At 47.2% G+C, this 22,479-nt stretch overlaps 1 protein-coding gene across 3 annotated transcripts in view; it reads left to right on the top strand.

The window, feature by feature from the left end:
* Window positions 1–22,479, top strand: part of ERR (estrogen-related receptor) — a 133,700-nt gene that overhangs the window by 64,567 nt on the left and 46,654 nt on the right. The window contains exon 2 of one of the 3 annotated variants that reach the window (XM_075871800.1): window positions 6,998–7,052. The exons of the other annotated variants lie outside the window; for them this stretch is intronic. The gene's annotated coding sequence lies outside the window, so the exon portion shown is untranslated. The remainder of the gene's footprint in view (window positions 1–6,997; window positions 7,053–22,479) is intronic. 3 annotated transcript variants of the gene reach the window in all.

Here is a 22,479-nt window from a genome sequence, read left to right as displayed (position 1 = left end):
CAGGAGCGATCGACTCTATCGCGCTGTTGACCTCCTCAAAGGGGACCCTTGGTTACCCCCTACTTCCCTCACGTGACCGCGCTGCAGCAAGTTATGACGACGTCATGGCCGCCATTTTTTTTTCTTTTGTTGCATTTGCTCCAGCAGACCGTTACTCGGCAGCTTGTCGTGGGCCCGTGTCCGCGGCGCACGAGTTGATGAAAGTTTCGTGTTTGACGACATTGCTGTCCCGTTTCCCGTTCGAAAAAAAAAAAAAAACTTCTTGATGCGAACTGCGCGGAAGTGCGTCACACTTCAGCGCGCTGACGTAGTCGAGCGTTGCACCCGCTAGGGGGCGAAAGTTACATCCGGTGGCTTCTCGTTTTTTTTTTCTTTTTTAACCGAAACTGACACAGGCCGGTAATAACGAGCCTGTAATGAATTATCTGTCCGCGCGCTGCAGAAAATGGTGCGTCGCGTTACGACTAACAACAGGCTCTCGGGAACACCTTGCAGCAAAAAATAAAAACGCGAGGCCAAAATTTTACGAGGCTGTCTTATGCGATCGTCTCTTGACGTAATGCTTGCATGCGTAGCCTATCGAGCTCGCGCCAAGAAGTTTTCTTCCTCGTGTTCTTCGAGTGTCTTGACGACGATCACTGGTCGTCGTTAGCTAAAAAAATGGGAAACAAATCTAGTGCGCTTAGTAAGAAAGAGGAAGCAAGCGCGAAATCGAGAGAAAGAAGAAGAAGAAGAAGAGCAGGGAATGCATAAAGAGATACTAAGAAGTAAGCACAAATATAGAAAAAAAATGAAAAACGTAAAATGAGGAAGGGAAACAAGGAAGGGAGTACAGATAGAGAAAACTGAAGAGAAACAAAAAAAAAAAAAGGCTGCCGAGCTCCGCGCTTTATTCAAGATTGGAAGCACCCGGGCGAAGAAGAAGCTGCCCTTTACGAGAACGTTTCTCTGCACCGACGCGTTCGGCTTCGTGTCGTGCCGTGGAAAAACACTGCAAGCCCTTGTCGGATGGGCAAGACAGCCCGCGAATAAAGTGCCTGTGCATTTCGTAACAGCCTCGCGTTGCTTTTCTTTTTTTTTATTGTGGGAGGGTGTCATCCGTGCAGAGACGTTTTAGCGGGGGGGCATCCGTTTTGGCAGCGCGAGATATATAAAGACGCAGACACAGCATAATAGGCACAGTATTATACTCCTGTGTCTGCGTCTTTATATTTTCGCGCTTGACAAAATGAATGCCAGCGATCGCAACCGACATCTGCATTTTTATTGGCGCTATAGTTACAGCGCTCACTTGGCTTTGTTTGTTTGTTTGTTTTATTGCTTCCATTAGTTGTTGTTTAGCCGAGTCGATGCGCGAGCTTTTGCGGGGCGCCATTGCGTCTGGCGTATCCGGGAGTTTGTAGACGCCTCCGCGCGTCACCGCCAGCCGGCGATCGATGCTGTATTATGCGTCATCACACACACACACACACACAAAATGAATATAAGCCGTCACGTGGTGTGAAGGAAGAAGCGCGAAGGAAGGAAGACAGAAAAAAAAAATAATAACGTGAGAGGCCGTTGCGAAACGTGTAGATAAAAGCTAAAATGTGTCTGTCCGAGACGTACACAGTCGGTGTCAGAAGCTTTAGAGACCACTAGCTGTGAGGAAAATCTGAATATCTCGGTAATTTTGTCATTTAATTTGCTCGAACGGCACAGTGCGTGCTGTTAGAGAGCGTTTTTAGAACAGGCCCGGGAAATACAAATTGAAGGCGGCCGGCCGAGGCAGTGGGAATACTCTTTTTTTTTTCTTCTTGTGTCTGGCGGTCTCTGATCTGCTGTACTTGAGTAGAAGTTTGTGTCTGCGAAGTTTTGAACTTACCGAGTCAGAAGTTGAGATGCATAGTTTTGTTGGTTAACGATGAAACTGCCATGCTGTTTGCTAGCTTTGTTATACATATATCCTTTGTTTACTGATCTATTGTGATGTACATTTACATTTCTTTAGCCCTTCTTTTCTTTCCCTTCACGTGATAAAGAAATAAAGTATAGCTGAGGCGCAATTTCATTCAACAACCTCACAGTAGCAACTCGTATATAGAGCGTGCGTAGCGCCCGTGTCGTCTACTCTTTTCAGTCTGTTGGCTAGTTTACACTGACCGCCATGGGAAAAAACAACCGAATTCTGGAGCCGCGAGCATATTTCAACGAGCCCAATTCGCTGCACTGACAGTAATTTTATGGGTGAAGCACTTCGAGGTTGCACTATGTCCCTCCGTCTGTAAACCGTCACCCGGCGAGTACAGAATGATGTAGAAACCGAAACATTTGTGAACAACAAAAAGGTCATCAAGAGGCTTTAGGCAGAGCAAACAACACAAAAGGCCACAACACAAGAATAACATCGACATGGAACTACCCATCAATGAAAGCATATGACAACAGTAAGGTTAACGAAAGCAAAACAAGAGGTTCTTAACCAGAACAAAGTAGAAGGCCACGATTCATGATCCAATGCGCACTGCTACGCCCCATCATCGGCATTAACTGCGTATATATTCGTTTATTTTTGTTATAGCATTCCTTCAAAAAAAAAGGGGGGGGGGGGTACTTCCATTGATTACTCTCTTGTCATAGAGTGCAACAACGCACAGGGCACGGCTTTCAGCTCTCCCATAGTAGAGTACCCTGTGCTCTAAATCGTTACCCTCTTTTTCTACCCCCCCCCCCCTATAGCATTCCTCCAAATTTGGATGTTTTTTTTTTTTTAAGGACGGCTCACTGCTCTCCCATAGCTGAGTACGAAGTACTCGAAATCGTTTTTAGGGGCGAAGCTCATGGCGTGGCTTGTGCGTCCCTCGTAGTAGTACGTAACCACCAGTGGCACATACCCGAAATAGGTATAACATTTGACCTCCAAGGTGGTGCCGGTGAGAGATTTCTTCTGTGCGTTGTTTAACAGTAAAAAATAGGGCTCAATGTACATGCCAATGGCTGCTAATGGGGAATGAGAGACAGGAGCATTCTGCTTTTAGTCAACACGCACGCTGCGATCCCTATTAGCAGCCATTGGCATGTACATTGAGCACTATCGGACAAGAAAGGGTTGCTACATTATACTCGCTGGGTGTAACCTCCTTAGTTTTAGAAAGGTTTAGCGAGCGTTGAGCCGCAGTGCCATGAATACAGTGAACTAGTATATACCATGAACTCAAGGTGGTTGAAGGTGGGAAGTAGACCCGAAGCGCAAGCCGTAAGAAAGTGTGCGTGTGCCACCTCTCGTTTAGTCCTTGGAATGTCCACTGAATGGCGGTGCTTCTATATGGGGAGTATATGATAAAAAGATGCGAGATGGTGGGACTTGGAGTGTTGAATAGATGGACGAACGGACACACAGACAGATGCATGGATGGACGCATGAACGGACGCAGGGGCGGATGCATGAACGAACGCAGGGACGGGCGCACGAACAGACGCATGGACAGTCACACAGACGGACGCATGGACGGACGAATGCTTCGCCCCACTCTCCATCATTCACTCCGTGGATATGCTGCCATTTTTTTTTTCGCTTGCCGAGACTGAACTGCCGTGACGCAATGCTACCTCCTGTGGGAAGAATGAGCAGAACCGGGAGATTATGGGAATGCGGGATTGGCGCTCTCCGGCAGGCGTCGCAGCCGTTGGGTTTGGTGGGATTAGCACATTGATCGCTACACGATCGATGCACGTCGCGTCGCTTATGGTTTGTTTTCTCTTGCGATGAGACAATGTATCAATCTCGACCGCCATAGCTTCCTTCGCACTTTGAAAAAAAAACAAAAAAAAAAAACGCCAGGCCTGCGTGGAAGGCGCAGCACAGTCACAGTGAAAGCTAGAAGAGCGGCCTTTCAGAGCCTTTTCGAAACACTCATTGGGTAAATACTGCAAGCGCACTTGCTTGATGTCCACTAGGTTGTTATTAATAAATTTATGTGGGTATAGTAGGCCGCCATTCGCTATGCTATTTTTCGTCAATCTTCTGAGAAGCGTGGTATCCGCTAAACACTTTCAAGAATTTTTGTGCCAATTGTTCATGCAGTGGCTGACGACGATGAGGAATTATGGCTGAAGTGGGTATGCGCCACACTTAATAGGGGAAGAAGAACAAGCTTTTTGTGATGTGTTCGAGCATTGTATGGCCCACTCGTTACCATGTTGGCGTTGTTCGACGAATTGTTGTTTTTCAGCGGTTTTAAAACGCTTTATAAGTCGTATTAACGCCATGGCTTTCCCGACGTCAAGCCTGCCTGAAAAGTTCGCGCAATGTGGTTACGGTCACCGGCGACGGCGGCGTACAACTGCGCGTGACCCGAAATGTGAGCTCATAACAGCTTTCGCTGTAAAAAAAAAAGAAAAAATGGAGAGCGCTTTCTCGGCTACGTAGAGGAGGCTATGGACAGACGCGGTCAAACCGCTTGCCTCGTCAGTATATATGCTGATAGTGGTTTAATGTTAATAGTGAAAACTCGCTGCATCCCTTGCACATTCTGTTAACGCGACTCGACGGCGAAATGTCAAATTCTTTTACAGCGAAAGCTGTTACGAGATCTCAACGACGGTCGTGTGCGGCGCCGTAGTTGTCCGCCGCCGCCGGTGTCCGTAACCACTATCGCTCGGAAACTTAGTCAATAAAGCACGAAGGACACAGCGGGATCCAGAAACCGTGTCCTCTGCATGCCAGCCGAGCATTCTACCCCACGCCGATGCTTGAGACTCCGTTGCAAGCTTGCCCCTAGGCAGGCTTGATGTTGGCAAAGGAATCGCGTTAATATGGGTAATAAAGCGTTTTAGAACGTGACAGGGAAAACCAGGCGTGACACAATGTGAATTGCGTAACGAGTGGGTTGTTCAATGCTCCAACCCGTTACAAAAGCTTGTTTTAATCGCCTATTAACTGTGGCGCATACCCACTTCAAGCATACATGCTTGAAATATAATTCTTCATCGTCGTGAGCCACATAACAAAATAAAAAATTCCTCAAAATTCCTTGCAAGTGTGGAGGGGTTACTACGCTTCTCCGAAGAATGACGAACGGTAGCATAGTGAATGCCGGCCTACTACACAAAAACCGTGATTATTTATGGCGTAGCGGGTACCCAGAAAGTGTGCTTGTAGCAGTTACTCAAAGGGTGTTTAGAAAATCACTCTGAAAGGCCGCTTTTCCAGCTTTCGCTGTGACTGGGCTGCGCGTTCCGCGCAAGCCTCGCGGTTTTCTCGTTCTCAATCGATGTTTTCATTGGTTTGAGTTATCTTGGTTATTTGTTTTGTTTTGCAGCAGCAGGAAAAACAAAAACATTAACCTGTTTGTGCGTTGCGTTTACGATCGTGACGCGATTTACCGTGTCGCTGTTTGGCGTCACCTATTTTGTGCAAAGTTTTCGCTCCATATTACTGCTTGGATTAGTTGAGAGCTCACTATAATGTTCCGTGTGCTGTGGGCCTGCTTTTCGAGAAAAAGAAAAATGATAGAGAGGAGATAAGAGCATGGGTGTTTAACTAATTCTTGGAGACACTACAGACTCTGCTATCGTGTCCAGTAAACGCGACGATGAACCATCAGTGTGATAAGTTGCCAAGTTATTCGCGCCATTAATCCGAACGCACCCGCCGCCGTAAGTTGTTTCACCCTCCTCCTCCTCATCGTCATTATCACCCTCCCCCTTTTCCTTCACATCCACTACGTAGCGCTGGCGACAGGAGCGCCCTCGCGAACCGCTGCGAGATAGGCGGGACAGGTCGACGCGTCGCCCTTATAGTGCGCAGAGCAACACAGTGTTTGTGGTGTAATATGGCAACGCATGTCAGTGACTAGAGCCTCATCAAACGAAGTTTACTCCGTAATGCACGCGCGTAATGAGGGAAAGCCGAAGCTTCCCTCCCCCCCCCCCCCAGCAGCCTCCCCGCTCTTTTTCTCGGGTCTTCAAGGGTGTCGCCACCACAGGTATGATCCAATCGCCGTCGTGTGTTTTCATTATACGTATAGCCCCGCCGCCGTGGTGCAGTGGTTATGGCACTCGACTGCAAAGCCGGAGGTTGCGGGATCGAATCCCGGCTGCGGCGGCTGCATTTTCGACGGAGGCGAGAACGTTTTGGGCCCGTGTACTTAGATTTAGTTGCGCGTTAAATAGCCCCGGGTAGTCGGAATTTCCGGAGCCCTCCACTACAGCGTCTCTCGTGATCATATCGTGGTTTTGGGACGTTAAATCCCAGATAATATTACGTTCTGATTACTTGTAATGCGAATAAATTGACGGTAATTGAACAGGTGTTTCGGGAGAGATTTACGTTGGAGCATTGAATACAACGCATTTACATTACCATTTACATTACAGTCGCTTCTGATAAAATCCCCTATACCTTCCTTGGCATCATTTGCATCATTCTCATTAATATTGTGCAAAACAGGAAATACATCGAAGTATAAGTAAAAAAAATAGTATTGGAATAATGTAGCATCTGCAGGCTACCCTATAAATGTGTAGTCAAGGCGAAACACGCGCTAGAAATTCAATTAAACAAAGGAGTAAATTGACAGAACCTTAATTAAAGAAAAATTGAAACGGATAGTTTGTGTGCAGTCTAGCGTAACCTCTGTTACCTCACCAGCACCTCTGTGATGTGAGCGAGTAACTGTTCATTTGCGTTTCATAATACTTCCAAGTATATTTGAGTAACTCTTTGTTATACACTCGAGCTACAACGTGGACAATGTAACGCGCGCACGCTACGACTAATATGGCTCTCTATAGAGGCCTCACTCCATAAATCGCTGCGCACAGCAGGACAGTTTCCCCGCAGGAAAATTTGCCGGAAAGGCTTCCTTACAATCTTTTTCGTGCGAAAATTCTTGCGCCCCGCAAGCCATGTTGTATTTTTTTTAAATACTTCTAAGCCCAAACTCGCAGCCGCTACTGCATTTCTAACGTTCCCTCTCATTCTCATGCTCCTCTCCCTCCAACGCTGTCTTTGCAGATGAACCACAGTGACACCGGCAGCTCTGCAATGCACGGCCGCGCCAAAGCCATGCGTATGTGTTAAGCATTTTCATTTTTTCTCTTCCCGGCGAGCTTTCGTGGATGCAAGCTTGCCGTTGCGGCTTGAATCCCGGCAGGAGCGAGCGCGTCTTCCGCTAAATATAGCAACGCATGGCCTTGACCTAGAGAGCTAAGCGAGGAGGAGATACGAAGAACTCTTTCTTGGTGCTCTCCTCCTTCCTCAGTCGATATACGTTCCCCTTTCTCTCTTCTTTTCTTCCTGTTCCTGTTACTGGGCAAGGGGGAGGGGGGGCTCAGGAACGCCCCTGTTTGGTGTTTTTGGTACGTGCCTCCTCTCTCCCACCTTCTCAGTCGATATCGGGCCTCCTCTCTCTTTCTTCCTTCTTCCTGCTACTCCGCCTCCGCGGTCTTCGCGATTTCCCTTCCCTTTCGCTCCTTACGCTGCTTTCACTGCAAGGAGCGCCGTGCAGTGCGGTGCAGCGTACGCGCAGGGTTTGTGCTTGCTTGCTTGCTTGCTTGTTCGTGTATGCTTTGGCTCGTACCCACTGCGGAGGATTGGCAATTAAACCGACGGTTATTGTAATGGGGAAACGATTGAAAAGAATTTCAAATTTTGATGAAGAAAAAAAATGATTATATAATCATCTAGGGAGTATAAAAGTGGACGATCATAGGGTGACCTACGAACAAAGTAGATAAATAATTAATAATTGAAATTAATAATGAATGGTAGTTCCAAAAAAGTAGAATTTCATTAGTAAAAAAGAAAAATTAACAACTAAACCTTCTTGTGTCTTTGAGAAATTCACAAACTGCTACGCAGACGCTCCTGTTGTGGCAAAGAGAAGAAGCCCCGAGGGAAAGGATATTTTGAGAATCAAGAGTGATGTTTAATTTTCTGAATATAGTTTCTAAATGTTTCTTCCTATGGCTTATCAAACGTCGGCAAATAAGTAAAAAAAAAGGATACATTTTTTTCTGGCTCTTGACAGTAAAAGCAAAGCGAGATGGTATCTGGACCAGACCTGTATAAATAAGAATTATAAGAGGCGGAATCCGACATCGAAATTTTGTGATGTACACTTCCGATTTGCGAGAACGGCACCATTTATTATTCCAATCAAAAGAAAGATAACCATATTATTGAACTTTTCATCTAATATTCGTGGAATCCTGAAGTAAGGAATATTTACAAAATCGGGATTCAGTGACAAGACTGGTATCAGGTACAATTGATATTACAGGGCCATCTAGGGACCACCGCACGAGAGTGTCGACCTCCGATGGAGGCGGAAATGTTGTAGGCCCGTGTGCTCAGATTTGGATGCACGTTAAAGAACCCCAGGTGGTCGAAATTTCCGGAGCCCTCCACTACGGCGTCTCTCATAATCATATGGTGGTTTTGGGACGTTGAACCCCACAAATCAATCAATCAACGAGAGTGTCGACCATTTTATTTATGAATATGCTTCGGTGACCTGACACCCACACCAACCGCGCTGTATACTCAAGTGTTTTGAGATTAAATAAGCGAAAGCATTCCAAAGGAAAGACTCGAAAGAGGAAGCTGAAATTATCATTATGGATCTACATATGGGAAAACGAATCAGTAACAATAACAGCTTACGAATCATTGAATGAAAGTTTTCTCAGGGCCGAAATAATTGCTAAAAGCTCGGCTTCAGATGTAGGAATGTAATCCGGGAGACGTACTCAGAGAATGACCAAAACAATATCTCTGAGAAGATGCCCACCCCCGCTTTCTCTTCACACATGGCATCCGTAGCAATCGCATGAATAATTCCCAATTTAAGTAGATAGTATTCTAATAAACCTTTTAAATATCTGTTAGGTAAAAGTTTGGCGTTATGAGGGATTATGTCGTCAAATTCTATTTTGGTTGTGTTTGTAGACGATAGCCGCGTAGTCTTCGTCTTTGGAAGCCCCGCTCGTGGACTTTGGTACTTACGAGGCGTTAATCATGCTTCCAAGAGTTAATTAGGAGCGTTCCTTATGCTCAACTTAGCGCCTTGGACGTCACATTTATATTGTCAGCCTGTGCGATTCGGTTACGCCGGCGTCTCGCTGGACGCTTTTAGTCGCTATTGAACCTACATTGATTGGAAGGGGAGGGGGGTTGCTGCGTATTGTCAGATTGTGTCATTATTGAGAGGTTATACAAGCGATGATGCCAAGGAAAGAAAGCATAGAGGATCTATTAGTAATAGTAATTGCAATGTAAATTTGGAGAAACAAAAGTGGACTAAAAGATAACTTGCCGCTGGCATTTGTACAATTCTTCCCTTCATATTGCGTCACGTACGTCAAGTTCTCCTGACCAATCAGGGCAGCCAGCATGGTGTGTTCGTATTCGATGGCTTACCTGCAGAGAATAGCACTCACCGATTCTAATTTCAACCGTCGACAGACACTCTTCGTGTATGCGACGAAGACATTTATTAGAGTGGAAACGTCGAGCAAATGTGTCTTCGTCGTTAAATGAAAAACGCCTGTCGGCGGTGGCGAAATCCTGGATAGAGGTTCGCGTATACCTATATTTAGGTGCGCGTTGAAGATTTGCCTGTGGTCGAAATTTCCCAGAGCCTCCCACTACGGCGTCCCTAATAACCGTATTACTGATAAATAACGGACAATGACGCCAAGGAAGGTGAAGGGATGTTATTTGTAGTAACATTTTCTTCACATTTACATTTACTACTTTTAACATCGCCTATGCTTTACTTGGCGTCACTGCCTTTAGTTCATTATGGCCATTGTCGTTGCCGTTGTCTTTGCCATTGTCTCTTGTCATTTTGGCATGCATATTTAACGCTCTTAATGTGCACCGGCTCTAGAAGAAAAAAAAAAAAACAGGCATGAACTATGTCGGTTTAATTTTAAAGTTTCCGTCGCCCACCATGTGCAAGCCAACCCCAGCAGACAGTTATCGTGACGAGTCCAAAACAGTTCGCTGGCTCGAATAGCTCTGCGCACCGAGTACTGCCGAAAACGCTGTCGGAGTCGCTGGAGGACAATTCCATCGTTGTCTTTTACCCGCAGCACGCATGCAGTTCACGGCAGACGCAAGAGTCGATGCTGGCTCGTCACGAGTTGTTTCCGTACGCGACTTACACCCATGTAAGACTTTGTTGACTCGTCGCTGTGAAACCGCGCTCTCGATAACGAAACCAGAACAATACTTTAACTGTTCTAAATCGAGCCTGCAGTGCCGTTTGCATCCGGTGTCACGCAAGGACAGGCTACCCATTTCACCGCTAGGGAGATGATGGTGCGTTAGGAGTGGAGGAAAAAACAAAAAAACGCCTGGCACTTTTCTGTGTAAAGCGCTTCACCCTACTTTCCAAGGATAATGTGGCTGGGTGATTCCACGAGAGATCGACGCGGGTCGAAAAGTTGATGTTTTAGATTTGCTTGTTTATTTTATATTTTGTGCACATGCAGTAGCCTGGAAGTGACCTTCGCTTTTTTTATTAACGGCGTAGTTTAGGAGTGGAAAAAAAATATTGAACTTATTTTGTACGGAGCGACCAATTTCGTCCTTTGTCATTTTTGAAAGTCAACGACGATATAAAAACACAAATATTAGCTTGATGAAGACGATTTTTTTTCCCAGTAAATGTACGCGTAATGAAGGGTGAAGCAGCATTATTTGAAGCTTGTATGCTGAAGCAAACTGTTTCTGAATATTGTCTCAATAGGTGACACTTTTTAAAAGTTGCTTGATTTGAGATTTCTTTCTCCTAAGCTAATATCAGCTAGTGTTTCATAACTTGGTGATATATTACAACATGATATTTGCAATATTGCCTGTCAACACCGTTGCCATACCTTAAACACATAATTTTATAAATGGTCTAAAAATTTCAAATTCGTCGACAGTCAAGTTTATTGAAAAAATACTATCTGAAAAAACCCCATCTTCGATTGCGGTAACCTCATCTTCGATTGTGACGTTTCAGCGGTCGTTCCGCACTGTGGCTCCGCTGCTTTTTGCGCAAGCGGCCATTTTGGGAGTTTTTGGTACCTGCCGCGTCATCACTAATAGCCAGGCTGCCGCGTTGAAGTTATCGGAATTACCGGAGTATTGGATAGCCTGATGGCAAGCCGGTATCGATGTCAATATCTGCGCCCTGGGAAAAATTGAGCATATCAAAGTGAAATATTTAATCAGCATTTGCTGAACATTATATTGTTGGTCAGAGCCGACTCTCTATGTATGCCCCGCCGTGGTGGTCTATAGTGCTATGGTACTTGGCTGCTGACTCGCAGGTCGCGGGATCGAATCCCGGCTGCGGCGGCTGCATTTCCGATGGAGGCGGAAATGTTGTAGGTCCGTGTGCTCAGAATTGGGTGCACGTTAAAGAACCCCAGGTGGTCGAAATTTCCGAAGCCCTCCACTACGGCGTCTCTCATAATCATATGGTGGCTTTGGGAAGTTAAACTCCACAAAAAAAAAACTATATTTATGAGGTTTGTATTGCGTGAGTAGATTCTCCTTTCGGAAATTGTGTTCGTATACACCTTTAAGCTTGCAGTATTAGATATATATGCATATCCCGAGGCACCACGCTGCTTTTTTCGGTGTTGTCGATATCATCGAATTCTTTAGAGACACAATAATAAAGTTGTCTAAAATTCGTGTTAGCATACTAGTTTCGGTTGCCGTTGCCCTAAAATTAATTAGAGGGGACTCTGGCGCTGTGATCGTTCGGCGACCATGGTAATGCTGGGTAGTACACAAATATACCTATAGTTTTCGTGCTTGCGGGCGTCGAAAGCACTTGTGGCTTTGTTTATTGCTGTGTTTTAGTGTTGTTTCGATTAAAAGAACGGACCATTGTGAACTTCGTTACCCGATTTGAATTGGTCAGCCTAAAATGTTAAGGGGGCCAAGCTCAACTGCTGACAGAACAAGGACGAGATAAATTTGTGTAATATTGAAAATATCTAACTCATGTATACAGTTCTTAGCCGATCTCCCTGAGTGGGTATGGACCATATTTAAGGCGCCATCATCATCATCATCATTGTGTACTACCTATCGTTTCCATGCTCGCTGAAGCGCCGTGCGTTGCAGCCCCCATAGACACTAGTGCCAGAGTTTTCTTCAGTGTACGTACAGAAAACTCTGTAGATATATGGGCTGTGTTCCAATTCTTAGACAGCATGTAGACAGTCTACGCAGACTGCTTAGAAGACAGCACCGAGCCCATGCTGTCCGAGAATAGGAACGTGTCTGGACGGCTTTTACGCGACGGTGCGCCACCTCGCGTCGAGAATAAAAAGCTAAAATAAACAAACGTAACAGTTTTATTTTCTGGCCAATTTCGTGTTGAAAGCAAAAACAAATTAACGTTACTCACATTGAGCGTATGGGGAAGGGTCCGCTCGTGCATGTGCAGACGACCATTCCTGCGAGATCCGATCTATTTGAGCGATGCGCTGACCTGCCGTCTTGTTTAGACAGCAAAGTAGCCTGCATCGTATTTGTCTACGATGCGGTCACAAATCGGGTCTTTGTCCCAACGCTTCGAGTGAGGCAGACATCAGAGCAAACATAGTGCCATCCGTCGCCTCTTAAAGTGGTGTGAGTGAGTCCAGAATTAGTAAGTATTCTTTTGAACACCTGCACGCAAACATTTACAAACGTTTCCCCGCCACGGTGGTCAAGTGGTTATGGCACTCCACTGCTTACCATGAGATCGCGAGATCGAATTCCGGCCGCGGCGGCTCCATTTTCGATGGAGGCAGAAACACTCGAGGCCTGCGTACTTAGATTTAGGTGCACGTTAAAGAACCCCAAGTGGTCTGGTCTTCTCAGAGCTGTCTATTTTGCCGGCTACGTGAAAATTTAAATGTGACTTAAAGATGGCCGCCGTCCATTTAGCTGTCTATTTCGCCGTCTGCGGCGAGTATTAGAACGCACCCATGGTCGTCGCTTACGCTGCAGTACTCTCCCGAAGAGGCGTCGCGGCCCCGGTCTCTTGGAACCAGGCTGCGACCCAGCGCGTGCCCGTTTGTCACGTGGAGAGTCCCTGCGTTGCGTGCGACGGCTGCCTGGCACGGGTCCCACTTTGTCCCGCTTGAATAACCTACCTGTCTGGCCGCTCCATGCCGTATCTCGCGCGCACAGCGCGCTTCTTAACGTCTTGCGCGCCCCTGTTCTACCCGCAGGAGGAGGCTTTCTTCTTCTTCTTCTATGCCTTCGCGCCGACTATTTAAAAAAAGCCACGGTGTGCGTGCTTACGTACGCACATACCGCAGCTTGGTCGGTGTCATGCGAAGATCCATTAACAATTCCATAGCTGCGATCGCACGGTTGCTATATGGCACGTGTGCCCTTCGTGCGGGGTTGCTGTTGGAGTCGTCGTGAAGGACCGATCTCTGTCTCTCTCTCTCTCTCTCTCTGCGTGCTTGCGTGCGTGCTTGCGTGCGTGCGTGCGTGCCTCTGCAGCGCGTCAGCATATTTATGTCGTCGCGCTCCGCAATTAGCCTCGCCGGATTTGCTGTGTGGCCGCTTTCGGTGTACACTGAACTGTGGTTTGCGTTGTCCGTTGTTTCGGCTTTGATGTCGCCGACGCTATGCGCCGTTTGCCAATCTCGGGTGATGAAGCTTTCCTTCGGGATGCCTCAACTGCGGTATCAGTTTTCCAGTACTCGCAAACTCGTAAAACAGAAAGGACGGTCCGAATGAACCTAAGAAGCCTGGTTTCTTCGCGTAGACGGGACTTAGTTTTGGGGAGCGAACGTTGCATGGCACGTTCAGTGCTCGTGTGTGTCTGTGTTTGTTTGTTTGTGAGAGAGGCAGACAGGTACATGGACAATGTACGGGCGTGAATGTTCTAGAAAGAAGTAGCACCCTTTCGCACTCACCCTCTTTTATTACCTGCGAAGCTGTTTAAAAAAATCGTTCCTCGTCCACCCCGCGACCAAAGACTGTCGCCATCGTAAACGGGTATAGGGTCCTGGTAAATCGGGCAAGTCCCGCTGCCCACCGCTGAACCACCAGAAACCAGGGCAACAGTTAGCCCGACAAACGGTCAAGTGCCACAGAAATTGGTGCTACCTATCGGGAAACTGTCATCATCGTAGACGTGTGTGCCACAGAAACTGGGTAACCCCCACTATACACGCAACTTTCACTAAGCAGTTAGAAGGCATGCAGTTAGCCCGAGAAGTGACCGTGGAGCGACGGCGCCGAGCCTGACACCCACCCCGAGGCAGCGGTGGTGGCGAGAAGACGCCAAAGCGATGGATGCTCTACGCCGACGTTGCCCTCTCTCGTGTTTGTGACTGTCTGTCGTTCAACGCGAACCTCCCTGCTCTGAGAATTAACGTCGCGACAACCTATAGCATCCCGCCCCGCCGCGGTGGTCTAGTGGCTAAGGTACTCGGCTGCTGACCCGCAAGTCGCGGGATCGAATCCCGGCTGCGGCGGCTGCATTTCCGATGGAGGCGGAAATGTTGTAGGCCCGTGTGCTCAGATTTGGGCGCACGTTAAAGAACCCCAGGTGGTCGAAAGCCCTCCACTACGGCGTCTCTAATAATCATATGGTGGTTTAGGGACGTTAAACCCCACAAATCAATCAATCAATCAACCTATAGCATCCCCTTTCTAATGTTCATCGACGTCCTGGAAGGATATCTGCACCTATAGCTAAGCATATCTGCACCCATAGGTCGGCAAAACTTGTGGAGCTCGCTCGGACTCACTGATGAAATATATTTCGAGCTCTGGACTCACTCGCACTCGCGGTGCTATTATGGACACTGTCGAATTCCGCCATATTGCCAAATTTCGTAATGGCAGCATTTTAAGCCAATCAGAGAGGTCGTAGCAGCTCACTTGACCAATTAGCATCGATCAATGGCGGAATCTGACAACATGGCGGAATTCGACAGTGTCCAGAATAGCACCCTCGCACTCACGAATATTTTCCTCAACCGGACTAACCCGGACTCACTCACAATCAGACAAATGGCTTGATCTGAGTGTGTCCGAGTGAGTGGACTCGTGAGTCCGTTAGCCTTGAATGAGATTCTTTGACCGTGGTGTCAATGTTTGCTAACACTAATATCTGACGTAATCGGTGCTCTTCTTGGAGCCGTTTCACATACTATCTTCGATAACGAGTTCTGGGGTCTTGCAAACCAGTAAGATCATTTATTTTGGAAGAGGTGACAGCGTAACATTCGTTTATCAATACCTTTCCCGGAACAGTTGCTGGGGGAGATAAATGTCAAGGCAGCCCGCTTTGTAATTGACTCACCTGATCAATAAATATTGAAACGACGTATCAGTGACACTGCTTTGAAATACCTGTAAGTTGACGTGAGTATAAACTTGAATCCAGGCAAGGCTGATAGTGGTACTGAAGATGACTAGATAGAACCTTAGGTCGCAAAGGAAGTGGAACTTACTCGGACTAGCTGAAGAATGTTTCGCTTTGGACTCGCTGGGACTCGTAGCCTACGAGTCCCAGAAACTTTTGTTGAGTGACTCAACAAAAGTTTCTTGAGCCGTACTGACTCGGACTCACACTCACGAAAATTTTCTTCAACTGATCTCACTCGGACTCGGACTAACGAAAATATTACTCTCCCGGACTCACTCAGACTCAGGCTCACGGTTTGACTCATGTGTGAGTTCGCCTCATGGTTTGACTCATGTGTCTGCAAGCGCCTTGTTGCCTTGTTGTCAGTATAATGGACCACGAACTTGCCCAAGAATCAGCACTTTAATCTAGCCAAGGTCTGGAAAGAACCTAGAAGTTACCACATTAGCCTTAAGAATCGTTCAGTTTTGCTGTGCCATGCCTTGCGTGGCTCACTGCAAGCTTCGTCATTTTTTCCCCCGAAGATTTCGTTTTGTACCAATTGTTTGCACTTGACTAAGAGCGTCATTCTTACGAACAGTTTTTTTTTTGCGTAAGAATTATTGTGTAAACATGGGCACGTGCGCAGCACTTCGTGTGCGTGAAAGTTTTGTGGTATGTTGACTTATATAAATTTGTTGCCAATGCAGCGTGATTTGTGGAATGGAAGGAGGGCACCGCAACTATTCCGAAACTATAGCCGCTTGTGAGAGAATATCGAAAAAAGTCTACCTTGCGCACTGCCGCCACTACGCGAGCTTTTCTGCTTATGTATCTGCGATAATCCGAGAAGTATTCATAGCCTGTACCATTCCGATGTCAAATATGCCGGGCACTGTCTTTGTCCTGCGCTGTTACGAAGTGTTCCCCCCCACCTTTCGTACCCTGCCCAAATGCAGGCACATGCATTCGTTCAGACATATGCGGCTATATCCTCCTCCTATATCCCGTAAATATACGCACTCGAAAGAGGACCGCGCCCTAGTGAAATGGCTTTCTCATCCTTGAAAATGTACCACGAGGTTCCTTTTACGTCATTCCATTCACTGAGCTCTGTCGGCTTGCCTTCGAAACGTGTTACATCTCGGATGAACATGGCATCTTGGAGGCACGAAGGGCTAAGTGTTTTGCATTATAGTGAGAGTGAATTGTGAGATAAGCCGGCCGGCGGAAGCTGTTAGCACTACAATGGGCACAAAACGGGCCATGTTTGCATCGAAGACGAGTGCCTGTCCCACACAATGCGCGGAGTTAGGCCTAACCCCTTCTAAAGTTTCCATTCCGCACGCATCGCCAACGTATACGCGACTTCCCGTGTTTGCGCCAGACGGCGCGTTAAACTATTCCCCTCTTGGTCTAACCCTTACATCATTCCCACTATGGTGCACATTGTGACGTATACCCGTTATAGGTACTTGCGCGTCGCGAGGTGCATAGCTCCATTTTGTCTTGTCGAGCAGACGTCGCTTCCATGGGAAGCAGACGATGCATACAGTATGGCGCTGTGCTTCAGTTTGAGCCCGTATGCAGAAGGTGAAAGTGAAATGTGGGGACAAAGGCTTTTTTCGCCGGTAGGTGGGGCGAGATAAAGCGCGCATGCCTGTACAGCACGTTATGGAGTGACGTCGCCCCGTCGACCTTGGCATTTTAAATTACGGCCGCCCGCGAGATTCTCCCCCTTTTGGCATTTCTGCCCTGTCCCTTCTTCCCTTTCTTGTCATTTCATTTTCCCTATCCTTCGCGACCAACCACCTATAACGTTATGACCTCTACACTCACGTGTGCTTTCACTTCCCTCCTGCCTTTCGCCGTCCTCTCTATTGTGTTTCGTGCATCGCCACCCGGTGGCACTGCCTTCCTTCCCGGCTCCATATGTGTGTGTCCCATATATGCATATCGTACGACCTTCCGGTATATAACTCCACTTGTTATGTGTGTGTGCCCGTCTATCCATGCATATTCGGCGTCCGGCCCTTTTCATGGCGTTGGATGGATGCGATGTCGTTGAGGGCCGACTTTTCGCGTCCCGCGCGGACTCTTTAATAATGCGAGATGGAAAGCGAGGGATGCTGGGATAAAATAAAAGCGAAATGGCGACGAGTAAAGGGGAAAAAAGCAGAAGGGGGACAGTTAAAAGTGGGTCTCTTCCACCATTTTGCGGACGCATCGGTCCGTGCTGATTCGAGCCGTCTGCTTCAGCTGAGACCCGCTTTCAAGATGTTATGCCTTCGCATTTACACGAAAGAAAGAGAAAAAGTGAAAGGTCTAGAAGATAAGGGTGGCTAGGTGGGTGTGAAAGGTTGAAAGGGAAAGTTTTTCTTTTTTTTTTCTTCCACGGCAGAAGGGACGGCGGCGTCTTCTTTCTGTCTTCCCAGGAGTAGGGTAGCGTAATTTATGCGCGACATATTTACGAGCGATGTTATCTCGCGTCCATAACCTGCCAAATGGATCGAACGAATAACGGGACAGAATGGAGGAAAAGAAGGTAGGGAGGGAGGGTGGTAACGGTGTGGTGTGCAGGTTTTTGGTTTTGAGAAACGCTCCCCCGAGTTTACAAATGGGCTCTCGTTGCTGTCTTGCGTCGCTTGCGCGCACGCTGGCGTGCAGTGGTTTAGGGACGTCGAAGGGAGAAGAAAAAAAAAATGGGTGCTCTTAGCGGGATTTTGAAGGATCTGCTGTCGCGTTGCCGTTTTTCTTTTTAAACACCTTTCTCTCCTGTTGCGTATATATATGTGTAATGTATTTCTTTTTTTTTTTGGGGGGGGGGGGTAGTGTAACGCTAGGTATGAAGTGCATACACCATACATTCTTCTTTCACTTTTTCCCCCGCGTACTAATACGTTCAAACTTGCAGCATAGGCCCATTTGCCCCCCCCCCCTCGCCCCCCAAGTTTTTAAACATATTCCGAAAGAGGGCAGCACCGGCAAACAATCGGGTGATGCCCACGGCGATGCGGCTGCCTTCTGCTCCGAGACATTTGTCGACGTCCTCGTGCGGTTCTGTTCTCGCTTTTTCTCGCACTGTCGTGCCTCTTGGAGTGGCCTGTTTGGCCGTCTGTTCTCGCCCCTTCTCGCACTCCATGCCTGCTTTGGAGTGGTCTATTTGTCGTCAGATTTTTTTTGTCGTCTGCTCGCGGTTGGTGTACTAGTTACACTGCAGACAGGCAGACGTTCGCACGGGAACCGCTTTCCAATACAACGCGTACGGTTTTTTTTTTTTTTTTTCAAATAACCGTCGGTCGATGAGTTCTTCGGTAGCCGATCGACCGTCGCAGTCGCTTTGTACTATAAGTACCACAAGCGTTTTTCTTCGAGTGCGCTTCGCAGTAGACTTCGTCGCAAAAGCCAACACCTTCGCGATAATGATTTTATCAATATATATGTATAAAAAGAAGGGCGCGGAGCTCGAGTGTTTTCTGGTTCTCGCGGTTGCCAGGAGTTTCACAGGAGTGGATGGGCGTAACTTGTCGGATGATTTTATTGCGGCTTGTACAGTTATCGCGGTACCGAGTGTGTTCTTGCGGGATATCGAAGAACGGGGACTCGGGCGGTGCACATGTGGTGTTCAGCGAAAGTGGCAGTTCGCACGCTCCCATACACTGACGACGGCGCTCAAAAGTGAAGGAGCATAAAAGAGCGTGGTTTCGCGTCTGTTTGCCATCTTCAGGCTGTATACAAGTATTATGTAGTGGTGTGTGTGTGTGGGGGGGGGGGGGGTGCGTCAAGGAGTTTGGTCGAACGCTGACGAGATTCGCTCTTTCGCCACCAGGAGCGCTCCTCTTTAGTCGAAATGTTGCCGCTGAGTGAATAGCTTCTCCAAGTTTTCCCCAAGTTGTGTCTGTGTAGATTTTCTTTTTGCTCCGACGTCACAATGACGTTACCGCAGCGTTGCCACCCGTATACAGATGAAGGGTCGATGTTTCATTCCTGACATCGTTGGGAGGCCTATCGCGCTGAAAAGTAGCGCTTACAAACTGTCTACTTCGTCTCTTAATCTGGATGTCCTTGCGGTGGCCTTTCAGAGATGAGAACTCTTCGAACGAGACATGTTGCAGGAGCCAAACTTTCGACTAGAGCGCTGTCGAACCTTTCTCTCCATCGCCCAAACGAAGATCTCTTATCACTTGATGACCGCGTGTTCCCCGAACTTCTATCTTCCTTCGTCGCCTCTTAGGCATTTCGTTCATTCAATGGCGGTCATGTTTCTCTGTTTGGTGTCGCTCTAAAAAAAAAAAAAAACAACGGCATCGGTATGCATGCCTACGCGTGGGCCCTGTCGGCCCAGAGCGTTTGTGTACTTCGATCCGCCTATGCGCGCAGAGCGGGGCTCGGTCGTGTCGCCGGTAGGGTTACGCCATTCAGAAATCATATTCGCGCTCGGTTTGCAGGTGAGGAGGAGTTTTCAACCCGCGAACGAGAAAAAAAAAGGAAATAAAAAGGATTGAGGCTAGCAAGGGCGAGAAGGGGGGAAGGGAAAGGGCGTACTTTGTAGCCCCGCGGTGTATGGTGTATATAACAATGGAAACGAGCCACGCCGTGGCGCCCAATCCGTGGCTCAATTATTTGCGAGGGGAGGCATCGGGTTCAACCCCCTCGTGTTGCGAAGTCGGGCCGACGTGTGTACCACGTGTGCAGCGCCACCTTTATTTCGAACGCGGCAGTCTCTTCGCGGCGGCGTTCGTGATCTGCGGTGGTGTGTCGTGCGTTGCCGTGTGCGCTCTGCGACCTGTCTCGCGGTGGGCCACCCAAAATGGGACCGGCGGAGGATACGACGATGATCGCGTGTCGTCTACTCCGGATGACGTCTGTCAACCGCGGCTACTCGCGATTTGTGAGTTGTTTCGATTGTCTCTGTTTTTTTTTAATTTTCTTACTTTGTCTGTTATTGTGACTCGTAGTGTGAACGTTGTCGTCGTTCAATCTGAATCCGGGTGTGATGGTTAAGGACGTTCGTCACAATGTTTGTTGATAGCGGACGAGAAAGCATTAACATCAACAATGGATGCGAACAAAAAGAAGCGTTATATTGTACACTAGAGAACGAAGTGGCAGGTGAAAATACAACTATATGTCCAACCCTACACGCCAAGCATCACGCCACCTGCACGAGAGTCAGACCTCTGTTATGCGGAGAGCTCGCGGCTACGCTTACTCAGTGTCCAGCGCGTATAGTTCTCGGTTCGCAAAAGGAAACCGCTGCCTCACACCCGGTTATACATTTGACCGCGCCAACTGACTACATTCTGATCGCGCGCACTTTCTGATTTAATGTGCGTAATCCCCTTTGTTCCCTATACCGTCCGCAAAAAAACGCCACTCTTCCCTTGGTGTACACCTGCCCGGCAGGTCTTAGTAAAACCATCAGTTAGTTGCTCATTGCATTGCCTGCCCAGCTCTTTCACAGTGTATGCAGGAAGTGGCTTTCTTGTCAAAAATTGTTCATAAGGTTTATAGATTGAACCAATTTTGATGAAACAAACAGAATTCCGCTAATTGCTGTTGGAGAATCAATTACACACCCCACTTGTATCAATATGGAGGTCTCAGAGACATGGCCTTCACAGGAGCTGTGGGCCCAAACGTTCTTCGAAACACATCTTCACATAGCATGATGGAGGTGTCGCTGACGCCCTAAAATGGCACGCAAGGATTCTGTCTAGTGAGTTGTTTCTCTTATCTCGGTGTTGGATAGAAGGGAAGTTAATCGTGCTACGCGAAAGGCGTACTGGTGCATTCAGTAAGCTGCTTCGGCAAGTGTTCTTTTTTTTTTTACGAGCGCTTCACGCGCAAAAGTGTCGAAAATACATCCGATCATTCCCATAAAACAATTTGTGAATGTTCTTTTCTCACGACACTTTGCAATGCATACCGATTCTTCAACTCAAAGAAACAAAATGCTTTTTTATAAATATCGGTTAAGTATTACGTAGTTTATGATCAATTTTAAATAGGCAGTTACTTTCTGCCCACTCGGTCGAGTATCTCCTATCCTTCTTTTAAAATCCATGCGTCTGTTTTCCTCTCCGAATGCCAAGCATGACATTCCTCGGTTGTATCGCTCGCGTTTGACTTGTCATCATTCCTAAGCCTCTTTGTTTAATTCCGTTGAAGTTTATTTGTCCCGAATCCTCGCAGGAGGAGAAGGAAAGAAACGCTGAACCGCCTGAAAAGAGTCCTCTGCTCCTAATTATAGTTCTACAAGCAGTCCTCTGAACATCACAATATCGTAATGCATGACTAGCAGCTATTACTTTCTGCATGCTATACAATAACGCAACAAAAATTAGCACAGACTCGTTACATTATGTGGAATAAAGCAGACAGGTTCATCATATAATGAACAATGATTGATTATATGTTAGAGATCAGACACAGAAACTTCATTGAGTACATTTAATATCATGGTATGTAAGGGTTTACTTGATAATTATGTTAAGAAAGTATGAAATGGGAATCTATAAGGCTGCGTAAACTATTTACGAATGGCTGCACCGCTATGTTACGTAGTGGCAGCTTATGGATCCAACTTTCGCGCATTTGTACAAGTTCCAGAGGTGTGACTAACCGATTACCGTTTTCTTATCTCACTCCGTCTTATCGCCTTCCCTTTGTTCTGTTCCACGCATTAGCACCGGTAGAACGTACAAGTTGTGTCGTGCGTGTGCGTGCCAAAATACGATTTCGAATTCGTTGGATATCGATCGTTTAGGAAGTGTGACTGCTGCTGGAACTGTGCAATTTTTATTTTGCTTCGTTTTTGTCTGCATGGTTTGTGGCTGCTGTATACCCTGTCACCATCTAATCGTTCACTCCGTGCTTAACAGTACGATGACGAACCTTAACGGTATTCTGGCGTAACTTGGCGTTGACAGCCAGCTCGTGCTAGATGCTCTTTGTTTATTTTTGTCCCTCTTCTCTTTCCTCTCTCTCTCATATTTAAGCCCCCTTCCTATTCTCCCAGCGTAGGGTAGCAAACCGGGCATGTGCCTGGTTAACCTCCCTGCCTTCCCTCTTGTTGTTTATCCCCCCCCCCCCTTCATCGTTAGAATCGTAATTTTTTTGT

This window comes from Rhipicephalus microplus, chromosome 8 (genome assembly GCF_043290135.1).
Source record: "Rhipicephalus microplus isolate Deutch F79 chromosome 8, USDA_Rmic, whole genome shotgun sequence".
NCBI lineage: Eukaryota > Metazoa > Arthropoda > Arachnida > Ixodida > Ixodidae > Rhipicephalus > Rhipicephalus microplus.
The sequence above is the reverse complement of the archived record's forward strand: the minus strand, read 5'-3'. Positions and strand labels throughout refer to the sequence as shown.